Here is a 15775-nt window from a genome sequence, read left to right on the forward strand (position 1 = left end):
CTTTGATAGTTAAACAGGTTTCGTAGAACATTTTCCTTAATGCAATGGTAATGGTTAATGTCTTTATTGCGTATCTCGTGCAAATATCCAGCTCGTATATTGTATTATATGTTAACATAATAGATCTACCCCGCCAATGTCAAAGACCCTTCGCACATACATATTGCAAACAAACACCACTCCTTCGTTTCAATCAGCAGCGAACAGAGGTGAAAGACACTTCTGTATGTTCTCTGTGGTGTGTTTACCAGGGCTGCGAAAACAACGGAAAGTGCATTGAACCGGTGTCCGATCGGTGACTGCCAGTTTCGTGATAACCAGCAATGAGTCACACGGGTGTATAGGACTCGATAGCCTTTACCGGCCGGGCAGCCGGCGCGAGATTGGGAAATCAGGCATTACCGACGTTTCCGTCTGCTTGTGCGCTCGTATCACGTGTACCGCGAACAGGATAATTTGTGTCGAACGCGTGACCATACTGGCTGAGATTTATGCGCGGAATAGGCTCGTACGTGTGCTCGATGTTTATCTAAATCGCCCGCCGATCTTTCTCCTTCCATCTGTTCTCTCTTTCTTCTCGTGTTGCGTGTCAGTGGCCGGGTTATTGGTCGTTCTGCAAAGAAGAATTTCAGAGGGTTGTTTGGTGATTGAAAACTAACAAAGGTTCTCAGCGTTGGTGAAAGTCGATATGGCAGTGTTTGAAGACGAATACAAGGTGGTGTAACGTGCAATTTTTCATAGGTTAGAAAGAAATTCAGTGAATATTCGATATGAAATTTCGAAGGATTCGGTTAGGTTATGTTGCGTCAGTATGTAAACAGTACAGCTGAAAAATAAATTTCGTGTAAAGCTAAGAGATGGCGTGATTAATGTATGTAGGTTAGGATATGACAAAATGGAAGTTCTTGTCAGATTGACAACGAGAGTTAGTTTAATACGAAATTCGTAATATATTTCAAGATAGTTGAACAGTAGTTTGACAAGATTTCAGAATTTGAGGTTACAAATGTCGAATTAAATGTTAAAATACTTCGTATTAAATGTATCATTTAATTAACTTCATTTCTCCTTTTCTGATTTCAGGTAAGAACCACACATGATCAATCACGAGTATTCCACCGACCAGACATTGTTTAAAGCCGAGCTGCACAAAGATTGGAGCTGACAAATGCAGTACGTCCAAGGTACCTCTTCATAATTCAATTACAACGGTCATTTCTATACGATACGAATAACCAATAACTATTAGAACTGGCAATTAGAACTTGCTCGAATGTCACTAACGGACCCGCAGCTCGTGTGATTGATGCACACACGTGGTCTAAGCTGGTTGTTAGCGATTAGTAGCGTACCGTGATTTCCACGAAACGATGTCAAGGCCGTGACCTAATGCAAGGTCGTCGCCCTCAGAGCGTCTTTCTCCACCCTTCCCCCCTTTTTTCCCCTCTCTTTCTTCACAACTTCTGTTTTCCGCTACTGGAATTTTCACCATATACATACAACTCGAACGCGTGGAATCTACGTCGAGTATACTCGTTCCTAGCATCGGGAACGTAAATAAAAACGCAGATTCTTAGCTGATAACTGTAAAAATTCAACTCTAACATCGTAAAGTAAAATTTCCCAATTTGAATCTGTGCTTGCTACACTTTTCCCACGTTCAGCGCCAATCAATATTCCATATACAGGGTGTTTCCTATATCTCACGAACGACCTAACCTATCAAAAACATGTTCGAACAAAAGTTGTTCGGTACAAACTACCTCATATGGCAATTCGTCGAATTCGTCTCAACGAATGCTGCCGTATCGTTGATATTTCGGCAAAAAAACACATCATACGGTGCACCCCTTCGTACCAAACAGCTTTTCGTCGAAACATTTTTTTTCATAGGTTAGGTTCGTCGCGAGATAGTGCAACGTTTTCAGGATAAAGGAAACACCCTGTACATGGAGAGAGTGCTGAAGAAATTCACAAGTGCCACTTCCGTTCCTCGCATCCTCGATTTTCCTGCTGTCGATCAGATGGATCGATCGACCTCCGCCGGTCGATTCCCCGGCCGACATGAATGGGCCTGGCCAGCCGATTCACATTGAGGTCTCGTAGACCGCGGAGCTCGCCGATATAAATATGCGACGCGCACGTCCGTGTGCTTGATCGTAGGAAGTTCTCGTCGCTTTCTTTCCTCTGGCTGCATTCCCTGGCCAGTCTGCACGCTCGCCGCCTCTGGAAGTCACGCTGCTGATCGACGTATATAACACCTAGGTAGAAGAGGGTGGAAGGGAGGGATATAAAGTGTCGGTGACCCGTCATCGAATCGATCCGCCTGCTAATTAGCCGCGTCAGAATCCGAACGACACACACACCACGTGTTTCTGTGTATGTGTGTGTGTGTGCCTCGCGCTCGAACCGGCGCCTTTCTAATCTGCATGATAAAGGGCCGGTGTAATTAAACGACGATAAGCGTTCGTCGCGGTTGGTAAACCCCGCGACTACCATTATGCCACGTGACTCATTCGATTCTTATCGATTATCGTTACGGTCTCTAATGGAATTAATGAATATTTCGCGGTACATCCCCCCACCTGCTACATTCGTTTTTCTAATCGACGTGTTAATGAGCCTTTGTGTACCGATCGTTACGATCGCTTTGAAAGGAAGTCTTGTTTGTTTGTTGGATGTTTATGGTCGCTTGTTAGGGGGGTGTTCAAGTATGGCTCGAGGAATTTTTTCTGGTAATTTGCGATTGGGGTTTTTTTTTATTAATATGAGATTGCGTTGTATGATTTTGCAATTTTTCATCGCTTTTTGAGTATGTTTTTGGGAGTCGCGTGAAGGGTGGTGGAATGGAATTTTGAATTTTATCGGGACCCTGGGAAATGTGGTTTATGGAAACGCGTGTGTACCGCGTTTCCAATTTTTTAGTGTCTTGCACAGATGGAATTTCCGATGCTACTGGAATATTTGTAGGTTTGAAACGGTAGTTTATCCGTGAATTTGTTGAATGAGCGTGGCTGAAATTTCATCATGGAGTAGGAAACTGCGAAATTCACTCTAATTAAATAATCTCTGATACAAGAATTTTGCTCAGCCCACATTCAAAATGTCATAGTGAAAAAGAGCTTCAAGTTGAGCACCTGAAACTTCCCAAAAATCTTCTCAGGTGCTTCATTCAAAATTCTCAAATTCCTCGTGAACAAAAATCAAGATTCACCGAAAAATTCTCAAATTCCTCATAAGCAGAAATTTTCACTCAAAAATTCCCAAATTTCCCTTAAGCAGAAATCTTCACTCAAAAATTCCCAAATTCCACTCAAGCAAAGATCTTAAGAACTCTGAGAAAATCTTCTCAAGAACTCAGTAAATTCCCAAATTTCTCCTAAGCAAAACTCTCCCCTCGAAAATTCCCAAATTCTTCGTAAGGAAAACTCGAGGTCCACTCAAAAGTTGCCAAACTCCTCTCGAGCAAAGATCTCGAGAACTCTGAAAAAACTTCACTGGACACCTGAAAAAATTCCGAAATTTACCAGAAGAAAATGACACCGAGGCGAAGATCCGAGTTTCCCAAAGGAGATCGCTCGGCGTGTACAGATTTTCCCGCGACAGAGCGCAGGATCGCGTGCATCAGAGTTGAGGGGGGCAATCGATAATCCTGAATTCTTCCGCTATGATGCCTTTCCACGAAGCTGTGTCATTGCACCAGCGCGAGAGCGCCAGAGGAGAGCCGGGTTGCATACAGAGTAGAGAGGACGAAGGGGGCTAGGCACCCTCGTGCACGCATGCACAATGCTCGAGGAGGGTGCAACAACCTCCTCCACCTTGGACTAGGAAGAGGAGAAGGAGCCGAAGGAGAAGGACGGCGAGGCGAGAGAATAGTCTGCCACGGTCTACACTCGCGTTTTCAAGCACGCGTTCCTCGTTACCGTGCTGGAGAGGAGGGAACTCGTGGGAGTGAAACGTTGCTCGAACGTTCGGCTGCCATTCTTTTTTTCTTTTTCTCCTCTTTTCCCTTTTTTCTTCCGTTGCACGCGGAGGCAACGTTCTGCTCCGGAGTCACTGAACTTTTCTAGGCTTCTCTTCTTCGTACAATTTCGAACTGTTTTTTTACATTTTGCACACCACTGGCGCCATTATGGCGATATTCATAGTACGCGTACGCAGTAATTGGAATTTCATTTAAATGAAAATAAAGTATATCAAACAAAGGAATGGAAATTTTTGGTGTTCGAAAGTTTCACTGCAAAAGCGTGCTGGATCGAAACGTACTCAAAGGGTTACTCTCTTTCTTATCTCACCCGAGTATAATTGTTCGTTCGATATGTTCGTTCTTTTTCATTTTATTTCACTTTCTAAATATATTACGTTACTCTTTCCGCAATTTTAACAGTCTGAGCTGCAGCAGGCTGTTATAAAGTGAAAGACACTCTCTTCGTTCCATCAAATGATTTCATTAAAAATCCCAACGATAAAACACCTCGTTCTCGACCTCTCCGACCGCAAAAAGGGAAGAAAAAAATTGGAATAAGAACCTGCTTGAAATAACGAAAGCACAAAGTGCCTTCCATCATGCATGCCACGATGTTGGCAAGTGTCGAGACGGTTCGTAGCCAAGGCGGTCGAGAGAGGAGCGTTACCCGTTCGCGCAGCCCGCTTTTATTATTCCCTTTCGGCCACGGTGGCGGCGCGTTCGCTCGCTCGCTCGCTCGCTCGCTTAGAAAAGTCGCGTATATAGCCTGGGCTTCGTACTCCGCGGAGCAAGAATATAAAGCGTTTTATGGGTCTGTCTGGCGTGCGAGCGCGGCGTGGCAAGGGGCCCTTGGCCCCTTCCGCTCCGGCTTGGGACTCTGCTAGCCGCTCGCGGGGTCCTTGCGCCCATCTAGCTGGACTGGATCGAGAGCAGAACGCCGGAGCGTTCGCCTGTTGTCCATAAACGCGTGGAAGCCGCTATAAATCAGGCCGTTTGTCGAGGAACGAATCCCGTTCGCGGTTCGTTAGAAAATTACTGCGCTCCCTCGATGCAACTCCACCTTCTTCTTCTTCATCTTCTTCTTCTTCTTTCTGGAGGCCGTGGTGGAGTTCCGGAAGCGGTACCAAGATGTCTGACCGTGGCTCGAATCGGTTCGTTTGGAATAGTCTGTGTATTTGAACGTTCAGAGTGTTGGAATACCAGTAGAATTTGAATATTCGAGTATTCGAATGCCAGTTAAATTTGAATATTCGAGTGTTTGAGTATCGGTAGAATTCGAATTTCAATTTCCAATGGTTGACTATTGGAATACTCGAATATTTCAATATTTGGATTATCTGAATTCGAAAGTATCGGAATAGTTGGACTATTCGAATTTCTTCAATTCTTGAAACTTCGCTTGAAACTCTCGAAAGTCTTGATAACTCACGAATCTTGGAGTCCTTCTAGATCTCAACTGTTGTAAAAACTCCAGACTTACCAAGGCTTTCGAGAGTTCGTTAAGTATCGAAACACGTTCGAAGCGGTTCGAATTTTCACAGGATCGAAAAACCAATCGAATCACTTCGCAATCGTCGAGATTCAAACGTTCCATTACCCAGTTGGTTCGTTACCACACTTTAACTCCCTTACTTTCTACCAAATTGATCGGGAAAAATCCAGAAGCAATGGTCGCACGAGGCGTACCATAGTTAGCCGCCCCACTCTCCTTCAGAAGTTCATAAGTTCATCAAACCGAGAGGTTCACCTTCGAGTCGGCTCGCGTCGGTGTGAGCGGCGTGTCGCGCACACAGGTGCAACCGTGTGCATTTTTCCGCGGCGCGTGCAGCGTGATGCCGCATCACGTGTCTAGAATGTTACTTTCACTCGGCGCTCTGCGTGCGGCCGCCGCCGCCGCTCCGCGCGCGGTCCGCTTTTGCAACAACCGTCGTCGTCGTCGTCGTCGTTGTTGTTGATCGCCCGCGGAAATCTCTCGCTCGTGAAGGAGAGATGCATGCGAGGAGAACGGGATCGATCGATCGATGGATACCAATCGAGTCGAACGTACGAACGCGGGCAAAAACGCGTTTTCCACGCGGCGCGGAAAGGTCGACGCGAGTACATATATATTCCGTTATGTAATGTTCGCATTGCGCTCGATACGGAATTATTCGTGACGGGGGGAGATTGAGGATGCGCCAGGTCGTTCACCTTTGATTACCTCGGAATTGTTTGTGCAAAGCAATTAAGTCTTACGGATGGATTCGATTCAATTTTCACGCTCGTTTCGCGTGTCATGAAATTCGTTACAGCTTTCGTAGTGAATTGTCGATTACTGGTTATTAGGATTTGCGATAAGAATTCCTCCGAATAATTATTATTATTTATTCTTTCGATAAAAATTCCTTCGTGTAGTAATTATTATTCAGCTTCTAGTAAGTATTCCTCGTAATACTTATTATTATTTAGAGGAATTTTTATTGGAAGATGAATTAACGGTAGTTACTATTATTATTAGTGTTGAAGATATATACAACAGGTGAAGCGATGAAATATCAGGTAGAGTGATCCTGCAATAGATTGAAATCTCAATGTCCAAAAGACACATTTTTATTGCACAAAAGAGAGACTAAATTTGTTAACTAACTTGCACAAACCGTAAACCTTAATTAAACTTTAAATTACAAAACTTCTGCCATCCAAATTCACGTTCACATCCAAAGTGGACCACCTATAATTCACCAACTTATCCAAATTCGCGTTCACATCCAAAATGGACCACCTATAATTCATCAACTTATCCAAATTCGCGTTCACATCCAAAATGGACCATCCAAAATTTATGAACTTATCCAAATTCGCGTTCACATACAAAATGGACCACCTATAATTCATCAACTTATCCAAATTCGCGTTCACATCCAAAATGGACCATCCAGAAATCATCGACTTATCCAAATTCGCGTTCACATCCAAAGTGGACCACCAATAATTTATCAACTTATCCAAATTCACGTTCATATCGAAAATTCACCATGGACTCTTCCTCGAAGCAAGTTGAAACGAGAAGAAGCAACCCTTTCATATATTTTGCAACACAGCCAGACAAATATACCGGGGATTCTTTTGAACTAGACGAGTGCCTTGACCTTTTCCAATGGCTGCCAAGGTACGATCCCTCTTCAGCGACCCTCGGAGACCCTCGGTCCGCGGATTTCACGATACATATTCCCCGACAAACATCGGCATCCCTTTGAATCGGTGAATCCCAACCACACCACCCTGACCTTCTCCAACGACTCACACGCTTCACAATCTCATCCCTCCTCTCTCTCTCTCTCTCTCTCTCTGTGTGTGAATTCTCCAAGGGTGTATCTTCGTCAGACGAAAAGGCCTCGAAGTTTCACAATCAATTCCATCAACACGACAAATACGCTCCCTCCTGGAACGGCGTGCAAATACCTTGACCCTCGTTTCGTCGGAGACCCCTTCTGTGTGAGACCCAAAGAACCCCTCTCGACCGTTTCATTTTGATGAAAGAGTGACTCTTGGTGTCCATAGTGGACGAAGGTTAAATATTGTTTGATTGTTTTGCAGACTCTTAATGTGTTTGGAAGATACACTGTAAACGAAAAGCCCGGGACCACTGTGAATAGCAAGGCACACAAGAATTTTCAGAGGAAAGATAGCGGGTTGGAGAATTTTTTAGTAAATTGCCAGTGATCCTTGGGATCTAAGGATTTTCCAGGGTTATTACGAGCTTAAAAGTTTTTTGTCGTAAATCCTTCTGTTACCAAACATTTCACTTTGCTCTGTTGCATGAATTGAGAGTAATTTACGTTACACTCAATTCAACAGGACTGAATTCTTGACACTTTAATCTATGTGACAGGGAGATTGGGCGAACCAAGCTTATGGCTACTCGAGTGCACGTGCACCTAGCGAATATCCAAATCCTCTTTCCTCCAGTGGAAACAACCTTCACTCCATATCTCCAACTTACTTTTACACGAGGAGCCTTCTTTCCGATTTCCCAAACACCCTCTATTTCCCACAAACGTCAACTCAAATTCAACTCTCATTTCCAAAAATTACGTACCATCGTCGTACAAACATATCACAGATCTTCTCAAAACTCACCGTACCAAAAATAATAAAAAATAAAAGAAGCAAGGAAAGCTACGAAGAATCTCTCGAAACACCTCGCAAACCCGCAGAAAGCTGCATAAAATCCAGAATCAGCGGAAAGAGGCATCCAAGACAGTGTCGTCCCTAACGATCCACCCCTAAAGAGACTCAGACCGACGAGAAAGAGAGGGAGAGGGAGAAAGAGAGTCGGTCGAGCGAGAGGAGTCGCAGTGTCGATTGCTGGCGGCGTATAGCGTTCGCTTAATGGGTGCAGGGTCAGGAGGGGCGGGAGGAGAGGAGGGGAAGGCTCGACGTCGACGTCGGCATCGTCGTCGTCGGCGGCGGCGGCGACCTCCGGCCAGGAGGGACGAGAGAGCAGCGTGAGGAGGAAGGGAACGTTGGCTGGAGAGGAGATGCAGCCGGAGGAAAGTGGCGGAAGGGCGACGAGGGGGTGACGCCGGGGTCAATACACCCGTAATCTCGGTGAAATGCACTTGGGCGCAACTACCGAAGCGCTACTACTGCCGTTACGCGAGCCCTAACGCTGCGCAGAAATGTACCGGTGATTATGAAAGTGGTCTAGGTAATGTGTTTTTCGTTTAGAGGCGCTTTTTCGCGATACATCTGCGGAATTTCAGCCGGTGCACCGGTTCAGGCTGTCTGCGCAACCAGAAAACTTTTTTTCAAATTCTTTTTTTCTTGGTGAATGAAATTGTAGAGGTTTTCCACTTTGGTCAGATTTACGTGATATTCGATATTAGTTGTATAGAAATTTTCGGGGGATTTTTATCCTTTGATTAATTTATTTTCACACTTCATAAATGAAACATTTAGCTGTCGACTGAAAGTCAGGCAAAACTAGAATGCAGCAGGTGAAATTAATAGTTGATTTTCAATCGTACCACGGATCTTTGAATAATAATTTAGCCAAAATGATTAACTCCCCGTTTTGACATTCTTTCAATTCTGGGATTAAAGCACACACTCGGTGCTGAATTTTTCATAAATAACACAAATTCGATAAATTTCGTTTGATAGTGTCAATTTGCCTTCTGAGTGGCTCAACAGCTTCTTCCAGTAAACAGCGAGCACTTTTTCTCTCAAACGTGCCACAGCGAAAGGGTTAGAAACTGAGGATCAGACTCAGTTCCAAAGAAATCAACTTCGAATCACTGCTTAATTCCTGCCTCCTGTTAATTAAATTTCCTCTACTGAACATCGTCAACTTCTTTCTCCCTTACACAACGACTCTTAAAACCTCGTCAAACCGAACCTCTCTCTCCCCCGATTCCTCTAATCTCCCGAACATCGTGATTACAGGACGACCATACGAAACGGTGTCGACGCCTCGAGAAGCGTTTCCCCGTGAAATTAGAAAGTCGCTCGGCGATATTAGAGCCGCGGCGATTACCGTTGATCCGCGATCGAGCCGCGGCAGATTCACGATCGGTATCTCCCCGTAAATCCTCCCATCCCGGATGAAGCTCTCGGGTTTCTCGTTTCCACGCTCTTGCCCGGTGGAAAGCGGCGGCGGTCGCGTGCATCGCCGCGTTTTGTATCCAAACGACACACACACACATAGAGATAATACAACAGAGATACACACTCGGACTTTTGCAACCTAGTTGAACGTGATATTTATAACAAGACGAGACAACATGTGAACGAAGAAGAGGGCGGCTCTGACCTAGAGGGATGACGATGGTCGACGTTCGATTAGACCAGGTCTGAATAGCTCGGAGAAATTCGCGATCGAGCTGCTCCTTTTGGAGGAGAGATTCGGGTCAGTGGAACTTGTGGGAAGAAACTTTGCGTTCGAGGATGTTACGTGTGGTTTGGCGGTTTCGTTGCTCGCTTTGGAGAAATGTTCCGCGATTGATTTACACCTGATTCTGTCGCGTCTTCAACGGGTGTGGATTGGAGTTAGGGTTACGCCGATGGTTCGCTTTATTTCAGTGAAATTATTTATACATTTCTGTAATTTGTGGGAATTATTTCGTTAATTTATATTCGTCCTCCGTTGAATATGTTTAATTAATATTTTAACATTGTGATTAATTGTCTCGTGTAACTTTCACGCGAGAGTATTAGTTTTAGTTTCTTTATTATACCGATCAACAAATCGTAGCATATTTTCATCGCGGACTTCCTAATATTGAATTTGCAAAATTTACTCGTCCTTTCGCATATTTCCACAATTGTCACCGACACCGAAGCAGAATACTTCTAAAATTCGCCATCGTGAAATTTCATACTCGCAAATTGCAAACGTTCTCGATTATTAAATCGTCCGCTACAAAATTCCAATCTCTCGGCCGTAATTTTCCCTTCGATAAACCGACATTCTTGCCTCCACGAAACCAATAACGCAACGACGTACACGAGCGCTCAATTCCTTCGTCTCGGTAATCACAAGGAGGAGGATGTATTTCGAAAGGACACGATTAACGTGTCCGCAATTAGCATGGTGATAGGCCGCTTTGATAGCGGGCCCATAATTGGTCGCATTAAACAGCGGTACCCCTTGGTTGCTTTTTAATTGATAGATAGGAAATGTTGGTAGCATCCTAGTAATAGCTGCGTCGCGGAACCCTGCATTACTATCTAATAACCACGCGTGCACAGCTATAGCGATGCTTTTAAATAGTGACAACACGCTCGACGATCCTCTATTTTGCTTATCTTAACTGTTATCTGACCGAATAAAACCAGCGAACAATACAAGAAGAAGAAGAAGAAGAAGAAGCTAGATAGGTAGAGAGAATGAAGGAAGAAAGAAGATGGTGAGACTCGACGAGCAAAAGCGGTCTGAGAAGAAAACGACGATTCAGGATTCAATAAAGCGATCTCTTCTTGCCTGCGCAACGATTAATTGCTTCTGATAATTTATTATGGGACGTGTTTCTAAACAAGCAAACTCGAGCCGTTTTACGACGGTGAACAGTTTGCATACACGCTAACGTGCGCCGGTTTATGAATGATGGCAACGGAAAGAACAACGATACGAAGTGTGGATCTGGTCTTTATTGCACGGATAACACCGCTTCTCTCTCTTTCTCCCTCTTTTACGGTTAGCCTTGATAAATTATTTTAAAGGAGGCGATACTCGCGGCTACAAGGTTTCTGTGTAAATAGAGTGTCGCCTGGGGAACTGGTTGGGGGATAAAAGAGGCGAAGTATCATTTATACGGGTGATGGTGAAGAGTTAGCGAAGGATCGAGAGGCGGGTTGTGAATCTTCTTCAAGTTTCTATTGAATTTTCCAGTTTGTTCCAAGTTCATTTTTGAATTAATTCGAGAACCTTCGCGAGATTCGGCAGATCTGCAGATTTTCGTTTTGAGTTGCCTTCGACTCAAGGTTGAAACCAAAGGGTTAAAACTTTGAGGCTAATTTTTCAATTAATTTGAGGACCTTCCTGAGATTCAGCAGATTTCTAATTTTCCATTTTCAGTTGTCTTCGACTTAGGATTGGATGAAACGAAATAGTTTCTATCTCTCTCAAATCTCTTTTTCTCGAACTTATTTCATTTTATCAAACAGATTTAGGGAATAGAAAGGACAGTTTCATTCACAAAATCCATCGTTCGTCTAAAGCAACGCTCATGTACAAATTCTAGTTTCTATTCTCCTAAGCTCCACGCTGTAATCTTCGAAACCACCCGCAGACGAGCAAACTCGACACGTAACACTGTACTCGAACACCTGGCCAATGCACATCACCTCTGTAAAATAGGAACCATCGAAGGGCTGTTTATCGCGAGGAGCGTCGGGACGCTCAACCATGTTTTTCAAGGCTGCGAGACGCATTCCGCCGTGGCTTTTGCCACTTCCCTGCTCACTTGCGCTGGCGCGAGCGCAACCAGGCACACACAGGAACCTGTTTCGTCGGTCCTGCCGGTTTTTTGCCACCCTTCCCTCCCTCCCTCGCTGATACACGACTTATGCAAAACGTTGACTCGCGAGCTTTTGCCGGTCGCCGGCCGGCAATCATCGATGGACGCGGTCATTTCGCACAAGTGATACCACCGCGAGGCTTCACGACGTACAGGGTGGTTCTTCAGGCAAAAATGGAGTGAAAATGTGGAATAAAATTTTTCGATAAGATTCTTAGTTCTGGAGAAAATTAAATTTGAAATTTCGTGGGGCTGTGCTTTAAGATTGTAGTGATTTTTGGCAGAAATTATTGAAAACTTGCAGGGCGATTCTTCAGGCAAAAATGGAGTGAAAATGTGGAATAAAATTTTTCGATAAGATTCTTAGTTCTGGAGAAAATTAAAGTTGAAATTTCGTGGGGCTGTGCTTTAAGACTATAGTAATTCTTGACAGAAATTATTAATTTTAGGTGTTTATTAACCCCTTGGTGCATGAATATGCACTGGTGCTCACTCGCGCTATTTAAATTCGACACCCTCTAAATTTGAAATTAAATTGTATCAAAGAATTCTAAGTAACTAAATCCAGCGAAATTTCTTTCTTTAAACATTGACTCCCAAATGTAAAATATGACTTTTCTCGTATTTTTAAAAATTTTATTTTCTATCCTATTTAATCGTATCGAAACATTTCATTCCACACATTCGATCTACTTTTTGCCGAGGAAATTTTCTTACGCTGTATCACACCGTGGGAATGGAGATGATCGATTTTCTGCCTTGATCGTCTCGGATTTATGGGACCTCTCTTGCGGGCTCTGTGGTGGCTACATTGTTGTAATTCGCGATGTTTCTGCGAAAGGAAGAGGTGGTTTCAGGTAGAGAAAATTAGCGACGTGGACTGTGTGGTTTCGAGGGAATTGAATTGAATGGATGTTTTCGTGAATGAAGATGGGTAATGTGAGTATGATGGGTTTCGTGAGCGTGGCGAAGTTGAGGGGGAAGTCTAATTTGTGGGTAAGTTATGGTAGTGAATTGAGCAAAGTAGATGGGGAATAATGGTGAGCCCTTGGGGTGAATGAATTACGTTATGTGTTTGTGGATGAAGTTGCTAGTGAATTGTGCAAGGCCAGTTACTTTCTGTCATTTATTCAAGAAACCAGTTTATCTGGCAATTGTTGTTATATTTAAACAAAATTAAAGATAGATACTTCAATTTTTAAAAGGTTGCAAATTGTATTTCATTATTAGGATAATCTTATCGTGTCAATTTTCAGAGTGGAGTGGAATAGCTCGGTGAATGTAGCTTGAAATCTAGTAGTATTAACCCTCTGTGGTCAGACAGCATTAGATATCCCTCTGAAACACTCGTTGCTGCCTGTTTAGATCAATTTCACGTACAGCATACACAAAAATTCGAATAAATAAATTACCATATGTACACTATCACTACCTACAAGTACTTTTACAATTTTTAACATTATTTAAATCGATTATTGTATTAAAAAAAAATTTATCAAAAATCAAATTCTACCAAAAAAGAACGTCACAATTCCGAAGAGTCCAGCAACCGTGAATATTCCGAGGTACATATATTGTCACATTCCAAAGACGAAAAACACTAAACTTCTCAAAAATCCGAAAAAGTGAAATTCAACTTGAAATATTTCCACCGAAAAATTTCAAAATCCCCAAATATCGAATTCTACCCAGAAATCAATATTTTTAAAAAAGGACGATGAACCACATTGTCAAAATTTTATGATACAACTATAGTTACGTGAAAATGGCCCTTATGGCTGGGAAAAAATTTTTTTTTTTTTTGGGTGTCGCTCGTTTCTTCCACGCGCTGTTGAAAAAATCCGAACTAGTTTGGTCGGAAACGAACGGACACGGTTCAGTTGTCAAATTAAAGGCGGCCGCGTAATATCGCGGAGAAAATTACATGTCACCGATCTGTTCGCAAGTGGAACGCTCTCCGCGGGGACTTTCGAACAAGGAGAGGATGGGAAACGGGCACGTTTTCGAACGGCTGCTAATCGCTAATGAACCAGCTCGCGATACCGGCGCGCTAGAAAGTGCTCCTCTCTGGTCTCTCGTCGTGGATCGTCTATTTTTTTCTCCCCCTCGTCGAAAAAGAGAGGCGTGTACGAAAGAGGAGAAGGAAGGAACTCTCTCGTAATTTAATTAGCCGGAAAAATGGTGCCATTCACGGAGGAAGCGCGTTTCTTCGATCGTGAATCATGCGAGTGTATCGAAAGAGGGAGAGAGACAGAAGGAGGGAGGAGGAAATTGTAAAATTTCCACGGCACAGTTTCTTCGCGGCTGTCGTCGTTTAGGGAAAAAGTTGCGAGGGAAAAAGGAAAAGCGCGCGCGGTACACGAAGAGTCGAAGAAAGTTTGTGGCTCGTTAATTAAGCCTCTTAGAGGGGAATCGATAGGAAACCGGTAGAGTCGAGAGAGTTGCTGAAGTTTCGGATCGGATCTCGATTCCCGTGGGAAGATCGTGTGAGCTGGAATGGGGCTGATTGGGTGGAGAGATTCGTGAGCAAACCGAGGGGGGAATTGTGATCGACTTTGTTTTTTTAATCGATGGTTCAGGGACAGAGGGAGAATTCGATTGTTGCGTTGTTGTTTCACTTGAAAATTGAGGCTTTCGTATTTTTTGTTTTAGGTGTGCTCGTTTGTTGTTAGTCTCAGAGATAGGTCACTTTTTTGGTCAGATATTCCTGTCTTAGTGTGTAATTGAAAATTCAAATTTTGACCATTTCCTAATGCAAATATTCATCCTGAGAATAATATAAAAATAGGAATTTCACAAATCACAGGATAATATAATTTTTGTTTAATTTTATTAATTTGATTAAAAAAAGAAAAGGTAAATATTTTGTGTAAGTCTGAGAGATTGTTCGAATTAATTGGTACATTTGAATTCCTTCTCTTGCAAATTCGAATGCGGAGTGTGAATATTTCGAGGAAGCTCAAGATATTCAATAAATATGTATATTTTGCACTTCTTTTACATCTTTCGCGATACATGTTTGGATTTTTAAATACCGACTCTTGCGGATGATACTTATCGTATGCATATTTATCTCATTTCCTTCTCTTTTTTTCTTCCTGAAAGAAACAAGGTCAGCTTTTTTTATCCTTGACATTATACTTGTAAATAAGGTCTGCCACGGCGTGTTCAGTGTATCCAAAAGATCGAGCCAAGAGAATCGTGCATAATAATGTCTTTCTTGAGTTATCGGTCGATGCATCTTCCGTTGGTTAACCACCCACTCGGAGGCTTTTGCAATTCATATTCAATCATCCGATCATCCGTTGAAATTTTTGTAATTCGACAAAAATTCACCGATAATGTCTGAAGGTCGTGCGTGGATATTTTTATCGTGGTGATAATTCAAGGAAGATTGTATACAATCTTCACGAGGCAAACATTGTAACCAAATCCAAAAGAGTGTGTTAATTGTCGTGTTAAAAATTTGATGAAAGCGTGAAAGTGTTTACCAAAAAAAGGCAAAAGTTATCATTCGAAACCTTCTCAAACCCATCGAATCTACAGCAATCGTCAGCAATCACTGAGTTATTCAAAATATGCCAAACAAGCATCACAGTTAAATCTCTCGAAAAATTCGCAAATGTTCCTCAGTCCGTATTTCATCCAAGAAAATCATTAAAGGCACTCAAAAAGCGTCTATAAAGCAGCCTAAATTGTTGCAAGTAATCGTTCTTCGCTCGTAAAATGCGCGTGCATTTCTCATCCACGGAGGATGGATAATTCTCCGTTGAAGTAGATCAAATTTAAAGGGTTAATGAAATGGTGT

This window comes from Habropoda laboriosa, unplaced genomic scaffold (assembly GCF_001263275.1).
Source record: "Habropoda laboriosa isolate 0110345459 unplaced genomic scaffold, ASM126327v1 scaffold87, whole genome shotgun sequence".
Classification (NCBI taxonomy): Eukaryota; Metazoa; Arthropoda; class Insecta; order Hymenoptera; family Apidae; genus Habropoda; species Habropoda laboriosa.